This window comes from Lissotriton vulgaris, chromosome 1_1 (assembly GCF_964263255.1).
Source record: "Lissotriton vulgaris chromosome 1_1, aLisVul1.2, whole genome shotgun sequence".
Taxonomy (NCBI): Eukaryota; Metazoa; Chordata; class Amphibia; order Caudata; family Salamandridae; genus Lissotriton; species Lissotriton vulgaris.
Genome location: NC_141685.1, coordinates 452,584,065 through 452,598,176, shown reverse-complemented (window position 1 = coordinate 452,598,176; position 14,112 = coordinate 452,584,065). Strand labels below are relative to the sequence as shown.

The 14,112-nt window shown below is 46.7% G+C and overlaps 1 protein-coding gene across 2 annotated transcripts in view; it reads right to left on the bottom strand.

Annotated features, from left to right (window-relative positions):
• PGM1 (phosphoglucomutase 1) overlaps nt 1-14,112 on the bottom strand; it is a 299,899-nt gene that overhangs the window by 78,399 nt on the left and 207,388 nt on the right. The window lies entirely within an intron of this gene.

The window sequence follows — 14,112 nt, the reverse complement described above, 5'->3', positions numbered from 1 at the left end:
ACTTAATGGGCCACTGCAGCTTGCCCCACCGATTGCCCCAGCCAGCAATGCCAATGATATAACCTGCTGTCACACGGCTACATGTGTAACCATTCAGGCTATTCCAGGCCCCAAAGCTATAAGAATAGCTATGGCAGCAGGTATTAGTAATTTTTAATGCATAATGAACTAGTAAATAACTGTTGTGCTCATACCTAATTCAGACAAACGGCGCCACCATGTGGCAGACTGTCACACGTGCCAGTGTTGACCATTACGTGTGGAGCACCAGAATCCACCGGCTACAATTAAGCACTGGCTATATCTCCCATGGCACACAATGGGTTGCCCTTGGTTTCATAGACATTACTTGTTTAAAACAAACTTTTTCTATAGGTGTTATTGCTGAATCACATAAGAAGAATGCTATAGAGAGGGCTGGAAGAGGAGTGTACGGTGCACCTTATTAACACATAGACAGTGTTAGAGTTGTTCCTGCATCTTTGAGAAACTCTGGTGTAATGCCTAATAATTCGTTCATATATAGATGAGATTTGTTAGGTTTAAGGGTATAACAACAAGTATTCAAATATAAATTAAAGAACAACAGAAAGTACTGTTTCAGCACTTTTTTTTCCATTTACACGGGGGGATACCATTTTTAATGCATTGGTTGTTAAATAGAATAAACGCTGTCTGCGCTCAGTTATGTCAAATGTGTCCAAAAGTGCAATAGAATAGCCAGGGAGCCTGAATCTGGGTAACCAAACCTGCTTCTTGCCTACAAATGTTACACGGTCTACCCTGCATCTCCCCTCCAACAGCTGCACAGCCCGTTCTGTATGCCCTGCGTTATAGATATGCTGCTGCCTTCTCGGCATCTCTCCTCCAACAGCTGCACCACTGGGCCGTATGTCCCGTGTCACAGATGTCCAGCCACCCTGCATCTCTCCTACAACAGCTGCACCGCCAGGCCTGTTTGCCCTGTGTAACAGATGTGCTTCCTTACATGCATCTCCCCTCCAGCTGCACCGCCAGGCCTGTATACCCAGAGTAACAGAGGTGCGGCCTACGCTGCATTCCCCTCCAACAGCTGCACCGCCCGGCTTGTATGCCCTGTGTTACAGATGTGGGGCCTACGCTGCATCTCCCCTCCAACAGCTGCACCGCCCGGCTTGTATGCCCTGTGTTACAGATGTGGGGCCTACGCTGCATCTCCCTTCCAACAGCTGCACCGCCCGGCCTGTATGCCCTGTGTTACAGATGTGGGGCCTACGCTGCATCTCCCTTCCAACAGCTGCACCGCCCGGCCTGTATGCCCTGTGTTCCAGATGTGGTGCCTACGCTGCATCTCCCTTCCAACAGCTCCATCGCCCGGCCTGTATGCCCTGTGTCACAGATGTGGGGCCTACGCGGCATCTCCCTTCTAATAGCTGCACCGCCCGGCCTGTATGCCCTGTGTCACAGATGTGGGGCCTACGCGGCATCTCTCTTCCAACAGCTGCATCGCCCGGCCTGTATACCCAGAGTAACAGAGGTGCGGCCTACGCTGCATTCCCCTCCAACAGCTGCACCGCCCGGCTTGTATGCCCTGTGTCACAGATGTGGGGCCTACGCGGCATCTCCCTTCTAATAGCTGCACCACCCGGCCTGTATGCCCTGCGTTACAGATGTGGAGCCTACGCTGCATCTCCCTTCCAACAGCTGCACCGCCCGGACTGTATGCCCTGTGTTACAGATGTGGGGCCCATGCTGCATCTCCCAACAGCTGCACCGCCCGGCCTGTATGCCCTGTGTTCCAGATGTGGGGCCTACGCTGCATCTCCCTTCCAACAGCTGCACCGCCCAGCCTGCATGCCATGTGTCACAGATGTGGGGCCTACGCTGCATATCCCTTCTAACAGCTGCACCGCCCGGCTTGTATTCCCTGTGTTACAGATGTGGGGCCTACGCTGCATCTCCCTTCCAACAACTGCATCGCCCGGCCTGTATGCCCTGTGTTACAGATGTGGGGCCTACGCTGCATCTCCCCTCCAACAGCTGCACCGCCCGGCTTGTATGCCCTGTGTTACAGATGTGGGGCCTACGCTGCATCTCCCCTCCAACAGCTGCACCGCCCGGCTTGTATGCCCTGTGTTACAGATGTGGGGCCTACGCTGCATCTCCCTTCCAACAGCTGCACCGCCCGGCCTGTATGCCCTGTGTTACAGATGTGGGGCCTACGCTGCATCTCCCCTCCAACAGCTGCACCGCCCGGCCTGTACGCCCTGTGTTGCAGATGTGGGGCCTATGCTGTATTTCCCTTCCAACAGCTGCACCGCTGGGCCTGTATGGCCTGAGTTACAGATGTGGGGCCTATGCTGCATCTCCCTTCCAACAGCTGCACCGCCCGGCCTGTACGCCCTGTGTTGCAGATGTGGGGCCTATGCTGCATCTCCCTTCCAACAGGTGCACCGCTGGGCCTGTATGGCCCGTGTAAAAGAGGTGCGGCCTACGCTGCATCTCCCTTCCAACAGCTGCACCGCTGGGCCTGTATGGATCTTGTCACAGATGTGCAGCCTTCCCTGCATCTCCTCTGCAACAGCTGCACAGCTTGGCCTGTATGCCCTGTGCAACAGATGTGGGCCTACCCTGCATCTCCCTTCCAACAGCTGCACTGAGCGACCTGTATGCCCTGTGTCACAGATGTGGGGCCTACGCTGCATCTCCCTTCCAACAGCTGCACCGCCCGGCCTGTATGCCCTGTGTTCCAGATGTGGGGCCTATGCTGCATCTCCCTTCCAACAGCTGCACCGCCCGACCTGTATGCCCTGTGTCACAGATGTGGGGCCTACGCTGCATCTCCCTTCCAACAGCTGCACCGCCCGGCCTGTATGCCCTGTGTCACAGATGTGGGGCCTACGCAGCATCTCCCTTCTAATAGCTGCACCGCCCGGCCTGTATGCCCTGTGTTACAGATGTGGGGCCTACGCTGCATCTCCTCTCCAACAGCTGCACAGCTCGGCCTGTGTGCCCTGTCTTACAGATGTGCAGCCTACCCTGCATCTCCCTTCCAACAGCTGGGTCGGCTTATCTGCAACACTGCCCAGACTAGCAGCTTCTTCCTTCCAGTCTACAGCTGGGGGCCTGACCTGCATCTTCCCCACAAGGGTCACTGCATGACCCACACATCTTCGAAAAGGCTGCACAGCCGGACCTGCATCTCTTCCAGAAGCTGCAGCCCGTTTCTCGGGGCGCATTCCATACAGGAATGCTAGGTTTCTATACACTTCCGGCTCAGGGAAAGTCCAGTCACAATGGGTTTCTTCAGTGACGCCAGTGAGCAGGTGTTGCATTGTTAATTCCAAGTCACCGAGAAATACCAGGTTCGTTTCACCCCTTTACAGCTCTAGTGATGCATAGGCATCATATAAAGGTATGCCACGTATGCCATACATCTAAATCTTGAGCTCAAAACAGATATCCTGGGGAAAGCGTCCCTCAAATATTTGTACAAACATTGCAACAAGTATCTGGCACTGAGCAGACACACTGACTGTCAATGGGTTAAATGAGGACGCGCAAAGGGTGGAAATTAGAGGTGGTCATCTGGAATTCAGGGAAATTATGGACAGTGACTACAATCAGGACAAAGGGTCAAATTTAGGACAAAACTTCAGAATAAAAGGTCACTACAGATACAGCTAAGGATGTCAAGCGAGAAAATTAAACCAAGTAAGAAGGATTGACCTCCAATTGCCTGCAATGCAATGTGGGCAAGACGGAGGTCATGCTTTTCGGGGAGGCCCCGCTTTTATTGTCACCTGAGTGGTGGCCTCCCGAACTGGGCTCTGTCCCTTGTCCTAAAGAGATAGTAAAACACTTGGGGGTTCGACTTGATCAAGCTTTGACACTCAAAGATCAGGTTAATCAGGTAACTGGATCCTGTTTTAAGGTCATTGGCCTCCTGAGAAGGGTGTTCCCCTATCTAGCGGATAGCCATAGGAAAACTCTAGTCCAGGCATTGATAATCAGTAGACTAGACTACTGTAATGGGCTGCTCATCTCTGCCAAGGAGGAACAACTTAGTAGGCTACAGGTAGCCCAAAATACAGCTGCTAGACTGATCTTGAATGCTCCATCTAGATCCCCCTCTAGTCCTCTGTTGAATAATTTACATTGGTTGCCCATTCGCCAGAAGGTGAAATTCAAGATATGCTGTACAATTCATAAATGCCTGTCTGGTACTGGTCCTAAGTACCTATCAGAAATCTTTAGACCCTATGAGCCAGGTCGTTCTCTGTGGTCTCAGACTCAATCGTTGCTCCAAGTACCACGGATCAAAAAGGAAAGACAGGGGGGCCGAGCTCTCTCTTATAAAGGCCCCACCCTTTGGAACTCCCTGCCTCTCACCCTTAGGCAAAATCCTAATTTTGCCACCTTTAGGAAATGCTTAAAGACTCATTTGTTCCTGACCATGTAGATATATTTTCCCTGCCTGATGGTTTTTATTTGGATATAGCTCTGGTAAGAACACAAGCGCGGAGATACCCTTTCGGGGGTCGAATTCCTGCACTATATAAGCAAACAAACAAATAAATAAATAAGACGATACACAATAGGAGTCAATATAGGTCCACACTCTTTGGTTTCTATAACACAAATATTCATATGTAACTGGGCTTATTTAAGGGGTAGAAAACAGCAAAACTATGTGCATTAAACAACATTTGACACTGATACAAGGGGCACTTGTTAAAAGGTTCTGCCCTTCTACCATGAATGATGCCAGAAGTAGAGCTCAGTGGCTGTGCAGGAACTTCGAAATGGTAGGAAAAAGCACTATTCGTTTTTAGTTTCCGTTTTGAAAGAGTACTTTATGTTTTTAAATCAGCCAATGACAGATTTCAGAAATTCTTTGCTTCCAAAAGGAAAGGAAAATAAATCCAAGCATGAATATTTCAAATTAACCTGGATCTGCAATTCCGCTGTAACAAGTTCAACTGCTCACCCATTGCCTTGAACCATTCCGGCAGTGGAAGAAGCTGAACTCGAATCAAGGAATCAAATGCATTTCATCCATGAGACATGGCATCTCATGGTAGGCAGGAACGGACATCCACTGGCACAACAGCTGGTCGGGTCTGCATCAAACATTCCAGCTCACTTGTGAAGCAGGCTACACCTGCAGGGTTACATGATATATCACGGCCCTCCTCTGCCTGAAAAGTTCAAAGTAGGGAGCACTAAATAGGTAAGGTCTGCTGATCCCAAGGACCAATCCAGGACAGGACATGAAAAGTGCGGCTATGGCAGATAAAGGAGATAAGAAAGAGGGAGGCGCAATTTGTAAACAATCACACAGTTCGGTTAAGTTGGGGAAGGGTAGATTAGAGCACAGGTCTTTGAATTCTATGGTCAACTGATTTGCTACATCTCTTTGCATCAGACACAACACCTAACAATCTACTTTAGTGAAGACGAAAAGCAAGCAAGCAAGTTTAGAGAAGGGGGATGCCAATTGAGAAGACCATCTGGATTCACCTAATATAGGGTTTTTATTTAGATCTACAATTTGCCTTGGAGATTCATCTGGTCCCAATATCACTGCAGTAGTTCCTCAGCACTCCAAAAGTATCAAACAGATAATCCTAATTTTATTGCATTTGCATTTATAAAGCATTTACTACCCCTGCCCAGGCTTCAAAGTGCTTTTTCGGCAAGTAGCATGCTACTCCAGAACCCAAAAAAGGATTAGTGGTGAATTAGTATGGGGAAATATAACATTAATTTGAGTGGTGGATAGGTTAGTCTGTTATTTGGATTGGAAAGGATAGAGGAGAGATAGAAGAGGGAAGGGTTTGCTTTTATATAGGGCTTGCTACCTCAGATTAGGTGTTGAAGCGCTTTTCGGTGAGTAGCATACTACTCCGGAACTGATAAAGTATTAGTGGTGAATTAGTCTAGGGAAATATGAAATTAATTTGAGCGGGGACATGTTAGTCTCTTATTTGGATTGAAAAGGAACAGTGAAGAGGGAAGGGTCTAGAGGGACGGGTCTAGAAAGTTCTTTTTGTGGAGTTCGTAGCAGTAGGAGGGGGTTTGGGATAAGTAAAGGGGAGGCGGAGGGGGAAGAGTGAGAGCGAAGAGTTTAGAAAGGCTTGTTTGGGAGATCTGAATAGTAAAAGAGGCATGAGATAGTGGAAGGAGGGGTGGAGGAGGGAAGAGTCTAGAAAGGGTTATTTTGGTGATCACAGTAGTAGAATGGGGATTGGGGTGAGTCAGAGAGTGGAGGTAGAGGCTATATTGAGAGGCATAGAGTGAGAAATAGGGTAGAGCATTGGAGACAGTAGTACAATAAGGTTTGAGATGAGTCAGAGTGGTGGTAAAGGATATAGCGTGAGAGTTATAGGGTAGTGCATGAAAGATGCTGAATTGGAAGCAAAGTAATAAATATAAAGATACAGAAGTACATGGAATGTATACATGTATAAGGAAGGTAATATATGTAGATTTAAGTTGTATTTAATAAAATAAAACTTTCAGGTCCTGTTGTACTTTAAGTTAATTTGTTTTTAATATTTTATTTTATTGTAATTCAATAGTGGAGCAATTGTAGATAGTTCTGATAAAAGATTTACTTATGTGTGCAGTAACCTATATACAAGTTGAACAAAATAGAACTAGAAGCAATATATACATTTGTTAAGCATATCTAGCGAATATCTATATATTTAGAACAATTATTAAACAGGTTTATACAAAGCAATACACATATATAGGTACACATCTATAGTCCAAATAAATGCTTATATACAGAGGGATATGCTGTATATTTATGTTCGAGTATGGTGGTTATGTGGGGAAGAGCCAATTCTTGAGTAGTCTTCTGAAAATAAGTTAGTTATCTGTGGATCTCATGTTTGGGGGTAAAAAGTTCCATAGTTTGGTTGCTTTAACAGAGAAATGCCACCTATTGTTTATTCCTTGCATGGTGGGATTCTGAGATGAGGTGCCAATCTAGAGCAGAGGTTCCTTTGTTGAAGGAGTTTGTTGATTTTATTCATGATGAAGAGCGGTCCTGTTCCATGTATTGCTTTGTGGGGCGATACAAAGCAGCTTGAATGTGGATCTTCTGGCAACCGGTAATCAATGTAGGGCTTTCAAGGCAGGGGAGATGTGGGCTTGTGGCTTTATCTGTAAGAGTAGTCTGGCATCAGAGTTCTGAATCCGTTTAGTCTTTTCATAGTTGTTCAAGGTGCTCTGTGGTAGAGGGTATTGGCGTAATAGAGCTTAGACCAAAAAAGAGAGATAGTAGCCTGGACATTGGTGAGGGAAGATGCTTTACACAGTTTTTATTGTAATTAAGCTTGATCTTGCTAGTTTGTACACTTGGGCATTCATTGATAGCTTGGAGTCCATGGTAATTCTGAGGTTTCTTACTTCCTTTGATAATTTAGGTGGTTGAGATGATAGAGCCTTGAGGGACCCCTGCTTTTGTGAAGTACGGTTTGGAAGAGAAAGGGGGGCATGGATGACATTAGCTCCGTTGTGAAGGTAGGACATGATCCAGTTGAGAGCAGTCCCCTAGATGCTGGCTTTGTGGAGTCTTTGTATTAGAGTGTCATGGTCAACCGTGTTAAAGGCAGCTGAGATGTCCAAGAGTAGTAGTGCAGCCACCCCGTTCCAGTCAAATGTGTTCTTAAGGTCATCCCAGATGGCAACAAGTGCAAATTCTGGGCCTCTTCCTGGATGGAATCATGTTTGAAAGTCTAAATGTATTGGTGTTAGACTTGGCACCATTGGCTTGGGTCTCCCTTCCATTTTTTGCTGTTGCCTCATGTGTTTTGCTGGTGTTAGATGCTTTGGGCACTGTGCCACTGCTTTCCAGTACCACAGTGTGAGTGCTCCCTACTGTAAACTGATGTATTGATTAGTAGTTCCATGATTGGATGTTTGGTTTACTGTCAGACCCTAGTATAGTGCACCAAGTGTGCCCAGGGCGTGTAAATCCAAATGCTGCTAGTGGGCTTGCAGCAATGGTTGTGCCATTGTAAAATGTGTCCAAGGTCTGCCATTGCAGAGCCTGCGTGCAGTCTGGTACCGTCATGCTGACTGGGCAAGTGCTCCCACTTGCCAGTCCCTAAAGCTTCCCTTTTCTTCATATTAGTCACCCCTATTGAAGGCCCAAGGGCAGGGTACATTGTAAGTATAAGGTAGGACAAGCCCTGATGTGTGTGGCATGTTCTAATAGTGAATTACAGCCATTTTCGTTTTTCACTATTGCAAGGCTATCTGTTCTCCATAGGCCAGAATGGGCTGTTAGAATTATTACACTTTATAATCCTAGCAGACTCCGAGAACATAGTTGAAATTCGAGTTTAGTTTGCCTGAACTCTGAATAATAAAATACATCTTTTAGTAAAGTTTATTTTAATATTCTGTGTTTGCAAATACCACTTTTAGCTTTCCTAACCATTTGAGCCTGCCTCTGCGAGGTTGTGTATTCCTTGTCTGGGTTTGTGTGTGACAGGGCTGGGGAATTCCAAGAGACAGGCTGGGGCAGCCCGGTGGTGAATAGGGAGATTTACATCTAGATGGGAGGGAGGAGTTGCACCTGGGACCTGAATAGGGCTGGGCCTTCCCTCTACAATGCTGGCTCCACCCCCTGTGGTGTGTCTGATGTCTCTGCCCTGCACACTGAAAGAAGAGAAGGAAGACTGTCAACAAAGTGCTCATGGACTGTACTTGCCTTCCACAATGCTGGCTCCACCTCCTGTGGGGCGTCTGATGTGCCTGCACTGCGTGGTGAAAGGAAAAGTCTGGTAAACAGAGTACTTCAGAACTGGCTTGAACTGGGCACAGGCCCCGCTCCCCTCAGAGAAAAAAGGATTTAGGGGTATAAGTATTGGGACCCTGATCCCATGAAATTAGATCACTTCTGGACTTACAAGACGAAACCTCTGCTGAGGAGAAGGAACCTGAAGAAACTGAGGAGAGACTAATCCCAAGCTGAAGTGCTGCTTGGGGGATTGGCCTGCAGTGGTTGCCTGACTGCCAAAGAGAACAGAAAGAACTTTTTACTTTTCTTTCAACATGTGCAAAGATATCCAAGGGCTTGGAAGAGAGCTTGCTCCCTGACCGAAGTCCCAGGACCAGTGGACTACACCAGCCTTTGTGAATTGCTGCTGGCTACAGAGGCAGGGAGCTGTGACCAGCTCTCAGGACCAGACCGGTGTCCTGTAGGCACTGCACCAAACAACGTCCGCCTCGAACAACTCAAGCTCGGCGCTCACCGACTCAGTCTTGATGCCGTCAACGAGCCGTAGCCTGCACCGTGACTGGAAGGACCCCGAGATGTGCAACGCCTCACTACACCGAATCGAACTGGTCTAACCGACGCGGTCACTGCTGCTGACTTAGAGTCCTGTGACCACACCGGAGTTGGGCACCGCCTCACACGCTTCGCGACGCACCGCCTGACTAGCACCACTATCCGGACTGACCAACGCCAGCTCCCGAACCCCAGCTCTGTCGCTACACCATAAAGATGGAAGCACTGCAACGAGCAACGTTTGCCTCTAACAACGCAAGCTCTGAGCTCACGGACTCAGTCTCAACAGCGTCAACGAGCCGTAGCGTGCACCACGACTGGAAGGACACCGTGACCTGCAACGCTTTCTTTTTCTGCACCGCGACGAACCCCGGAACGGGCTCGCACATCCATGCCGGCCGCCTCAAGGAAAAGGTACTGTGAGTGAGTCTGTCGACATTTGAGTGGGCCTGGTCCGCTGGATTTGTTAGACTCGGTGTTCTTTTCAGCAACGCTGTAGCCGGACAAGGCTACCGACTCGCACAGAACCTTGAATTAAGCCTTTTTAACCTGAACTCTTGAAACTTAATAGTACTGTGGATTTTTTTGTTGTTTATTGGTCTTGTGATAACTCTATAAAAAGTATACTTATTTTGAATATAAAACCTGTGTGTTGTCCATTTGTAGTGTTGTCACTGGGTTACTGTATGTGGTCACAACTGCTTAACTTACATCGCCTCTGAAATAAGCCTTAACTGCTTGCGCCACGCCACCTAGAGGGTGAGCAGGGGTTATTTTGAGAGAATAATTCCCTTGCCCGGACTAGGAGAGGGTCCCTGCTTGTCACAAGTAACTACCTGTGCCAACCAGAGACGCCCAATTCTAACATCAGGGTTAAGAGGGTCCAGGTCCAGGTTCCAGGTTTGTTTTCTTTAGTAATGGGCACAATTTCTTCCCTGACTAACCACTATAAATATTCCTCCCTTCAGGCTTGCAGAAATGTAATTTTTACAAACTGCGTTATCCCCTAATGTTCCCCCTTCAGGCCACCTAATCTATTGGCCTCCTAACCCATCCTTGAACGTTGGCACTGCCGTACCAGAAAACACCTCACCTTTTGTACTCAAGTACTGCAATTTACTTCTCCTGAAGATTTTATATTTGGCGCGAAATTACTTTGAAATCAAACACAAGTAGTTTAGTTCATGCCCTGGACGCATTGGGCTTAACCCAACTGATCTGGTCTCCAACACAAAAGGTAGGGCATGTTTTGACTACTGTGGCTTATTCCTAGACTGACCACTTTACAATCCCTTCTATATATTAAGCAAGAGACCCCTCTTGCAGGTGTAGCAAATAGTTGCATTATGGACCAAATTTTATTCTATTCAAGTTTAACATGTCATGCAAAATCATCTTGGTCCCTATACATCTAGTTTAGGCACGAATGTTCGCACATAACATTTTAATAGCTGGATTACATCTGCTTTAGATATGAATGCCCTATGGTCTTATGGGTATATGGTCTCATAGGGCTGTTTCCACTGCTCATCTGTACTTTGAGGGCCTATCTTCAGTCAGGTGACTGTGTAAAGCATTGGAATAGCCATGGAAGAAACTATAATCCAGTCAAAAATAGGCACACAGAAAGTAGCTCCAAGTTTATACAAAACTCTGCAGTAAGACCATTATTATTGCAGAGAATTCTGCTTTAGAAATGTTTAAGAATGTAAACAGCCTTTACCCTCACCTAGTTTCCTCCTCTATGAAATTGTGAATCTAGCTCTCCTTTTTGAAGAGAACATTTTGTATGTATCATTTTTGTACCTATGAGGAGCCTTCATTAACAACAGATACTAGAGTATCCTTTTCCTCCCTTAGCTATAACCTACTCTCACAATTCTATCCTGCAAAGCTCTATACCACTGGCACAGTTGGCTACGATTGAGTCTGGTTCACCTATTCATCTCAGTCTCACACAGATCTTTAGCCTGATATAATCTTTAGCCCTACAGCTTCTCCTTTGTGATGCACCTTTGACTATGTCATCAGTGTTTCTTATGTAGAAAAACGTGATGGTTATCCAATGCTAAAAAGATCTACAGTAGAGTCTTCTTAGAAACTATCATCCCATTTCTCTTATCTTTTCCCTCCAGATCGTACAGAAAAGTTAATTCTGTGCATTCATAGAATGGAACAATGTCCTGGACAACTCACAATTTGGCTTCTGTCCTCTGCACAGTATTGAGTTAGCTTTACCTGCCATCACAGATGATATTTGTAGGATGCTGGACAGAAAATGGAGTGAAGCACTATCGCTGTTAAATCCTAGCCTGCCATTGATACCATCTCCTACTCAGACTAAGGATTTGTTCCATCGGCATTCAAGATGAAGCACTTACTATGCAGCTTTCTTCTTTCTTGAAGGATCACTTCCAATAGGTTGACTTGTCAGCATTTTGTTCTCAATCTAGCCTCTAATGTGTTTGCTACCACAAGTCTTATTGCTTAGCCCTGCACCTTTTAATATCTACCTTACTTGCCTGGCTGACCTAATTCGGAGGGCTGTTTGTTCTCTCCTGTCCAGTGCAGGGCCGCACAGTTTATACTCTCTTTTGCAGATCAGTCCTCTGCTTCCGCCTGCAGTTTACACACTTGCTTGCCTGCCCCGGCTCATGAATTAAATATTGATTTTAAAAGTTGAAAAAACCTAAATGAAGATAAAGCCAAGATGCTTTTCTCTGGAGCTGCCTCCATTGTATGGTTCTGCGCTTGCTGGCCCTTGAAACTAGGTGAGGCCCATGTCCTAAAGAGTCAGGAAAAAGGAATACCTAAGAGCCCTAATGGATACCTCTGTCTTTTATGAGGCCAAAAAACACCCTTAATTCTCTTGCTTTTAGAGCTTCCATATGTTATAAAAGACACTCCCTCTACTTCTATCAGACACTTGCAGTTAAGTGGTCCAAGTGAATGTCTTTCAGGCACAGAGTAATGCACCTCTTTACATCTCCGTTTGCCCAAAGACCATTACATTGTAGGTTACCAATTCTGAATCTTTCTGCAAGGCTCATACCTAGCATTCTTTCACACAATACCATTTCTCCAAATCTAGTGTCCTGCATTGGTTGCCTGTTAAGCAACGGCTGAATTTTAGAGCCTTTCGCATTATTCTCAGCGCCTGCCATAACGGAAGCCGGCTTTAATTCAATCCATAATCAATCACTAGATGCCCAAACAGACACTATGCTTAGATGAAGCTGCTCCGTAAAAGGTTCAGCTTATTTCCTAAAACTGACAGGGAGATATGTGGCCCCAAAGTACTGAATTCTCCTCCTCTTTGGTTAAAAAGTCAATGTTTTAGGTTCTGTAAGGGTCAGAAAACCTAGTTATTTTGTTAACTCAATCAGATTACTCAGTTAGCTCATCGACACCCTTGTTGGGTAGCTACTTGCACTATACAAATACTCCTCTTTTATTTTTTAGGTCTCGGCTAGGCAGCGCCTAAAAGATGACCTCTTGGAATCACTCAGTGCAGTACATGCACGAGTTTCCAAAAAAGTGCTGTTTCCAATGAGCACTCGTGCATATATGGCGTTTACCTTGCAGGAGCGAGCAGCTGCACCATCTGTTTCCATCTGTTCGCTTTCCTATTTCAAAGGCTTCATCGCGTTCACATTGTGGCCGCGCCTCCGAGCACTGTTTTCTGTAAACAGCGCTTGTTTCTAATAGCTTTCACTTTCGTGCTCGTGCTTAGTGCAGAACAGCCTGGGGCACTGTGAGCCCCGGGATAGGAGGCCCCCTCCCATTGTCCGTAATCTCCATCCTCGCACCCCCCCTCCTGTTGTCCATGTTCTCCATGCTCCAACCCCCTCCCCTTATTTATTATTATTACTTCTATGTTCAGAATATCAAATGAAATATCCGGTTTTCTGCTTACAGCTGGTGGCCGAAGGATGGCGATATTGCACTGTGTGCGAGTGCACAATGTGGCGGTCTGTGGAGACGGATTAGCTTTGAGGAAATAGAGTTTGGCTCCAGAGAGCCCAAAAATGCCTAATTGCTTAGAGGGATGGCAAAGGGTAAGTTGCACGGGTTTGCTGAAGTGTCAAACCTGGGCTTCTGAAAAACTGACAGTGACTACCACCTGTTGGAGCAGTGCCTCTGAAAGGCCACTAGGGGTCGGACTCTGTGAGTCACTTGTCGAGCCAGTGTCGCCTCTGTATGACTAGCAGGGCAGAGGGGTATGGAAACCTAAGGATTTATGAGCCACGATGCAGGCTGGCTGGCATGTAAAATTGGTACTTAGTCATTTATGGACTATCAAAGACTAAATGATGCCACGCCGTTTGAGCTCAGTCGCACGTTGTGCTCTTCGGGCTGGGGCAGAGTTAGTTAAATTACAGGGCGACCCTTCAAGCCACGGACGATAACATGGGTTACTGTTAACCGACTTTAAAATACTCGTTAAGTTGCCCTGCAAAAGAGAAAGGATGAAGCTGCCACCTGCCACCCCAATATCAGACCTGTACAGGCTATTCATACTGCTATGTTATAGGGGTATTGACACGCCGAGGTATTGAGGTTGTTATATTCTGTATTTATGTATCATGTTCTTGGTAGGGCAAAGGTGGCTTGGAGTAAGGTTCCCAGTGTTTGCCGCCTGAGTTGTTTTCTATTTGGACGTATCTCCAACCCCTCTTGGTACCTACCCAGCAATTTTCGCCCCATAGGATTTCCGTGGTGTGAGTCACCCGAGGCCCCCCTTTACAGGATCGCTGGCAGAGCAGTCTGTCAGAGACAAGAGATAACAGTCTATGTGGCTCTGTGAGGTTCGCGCAAGT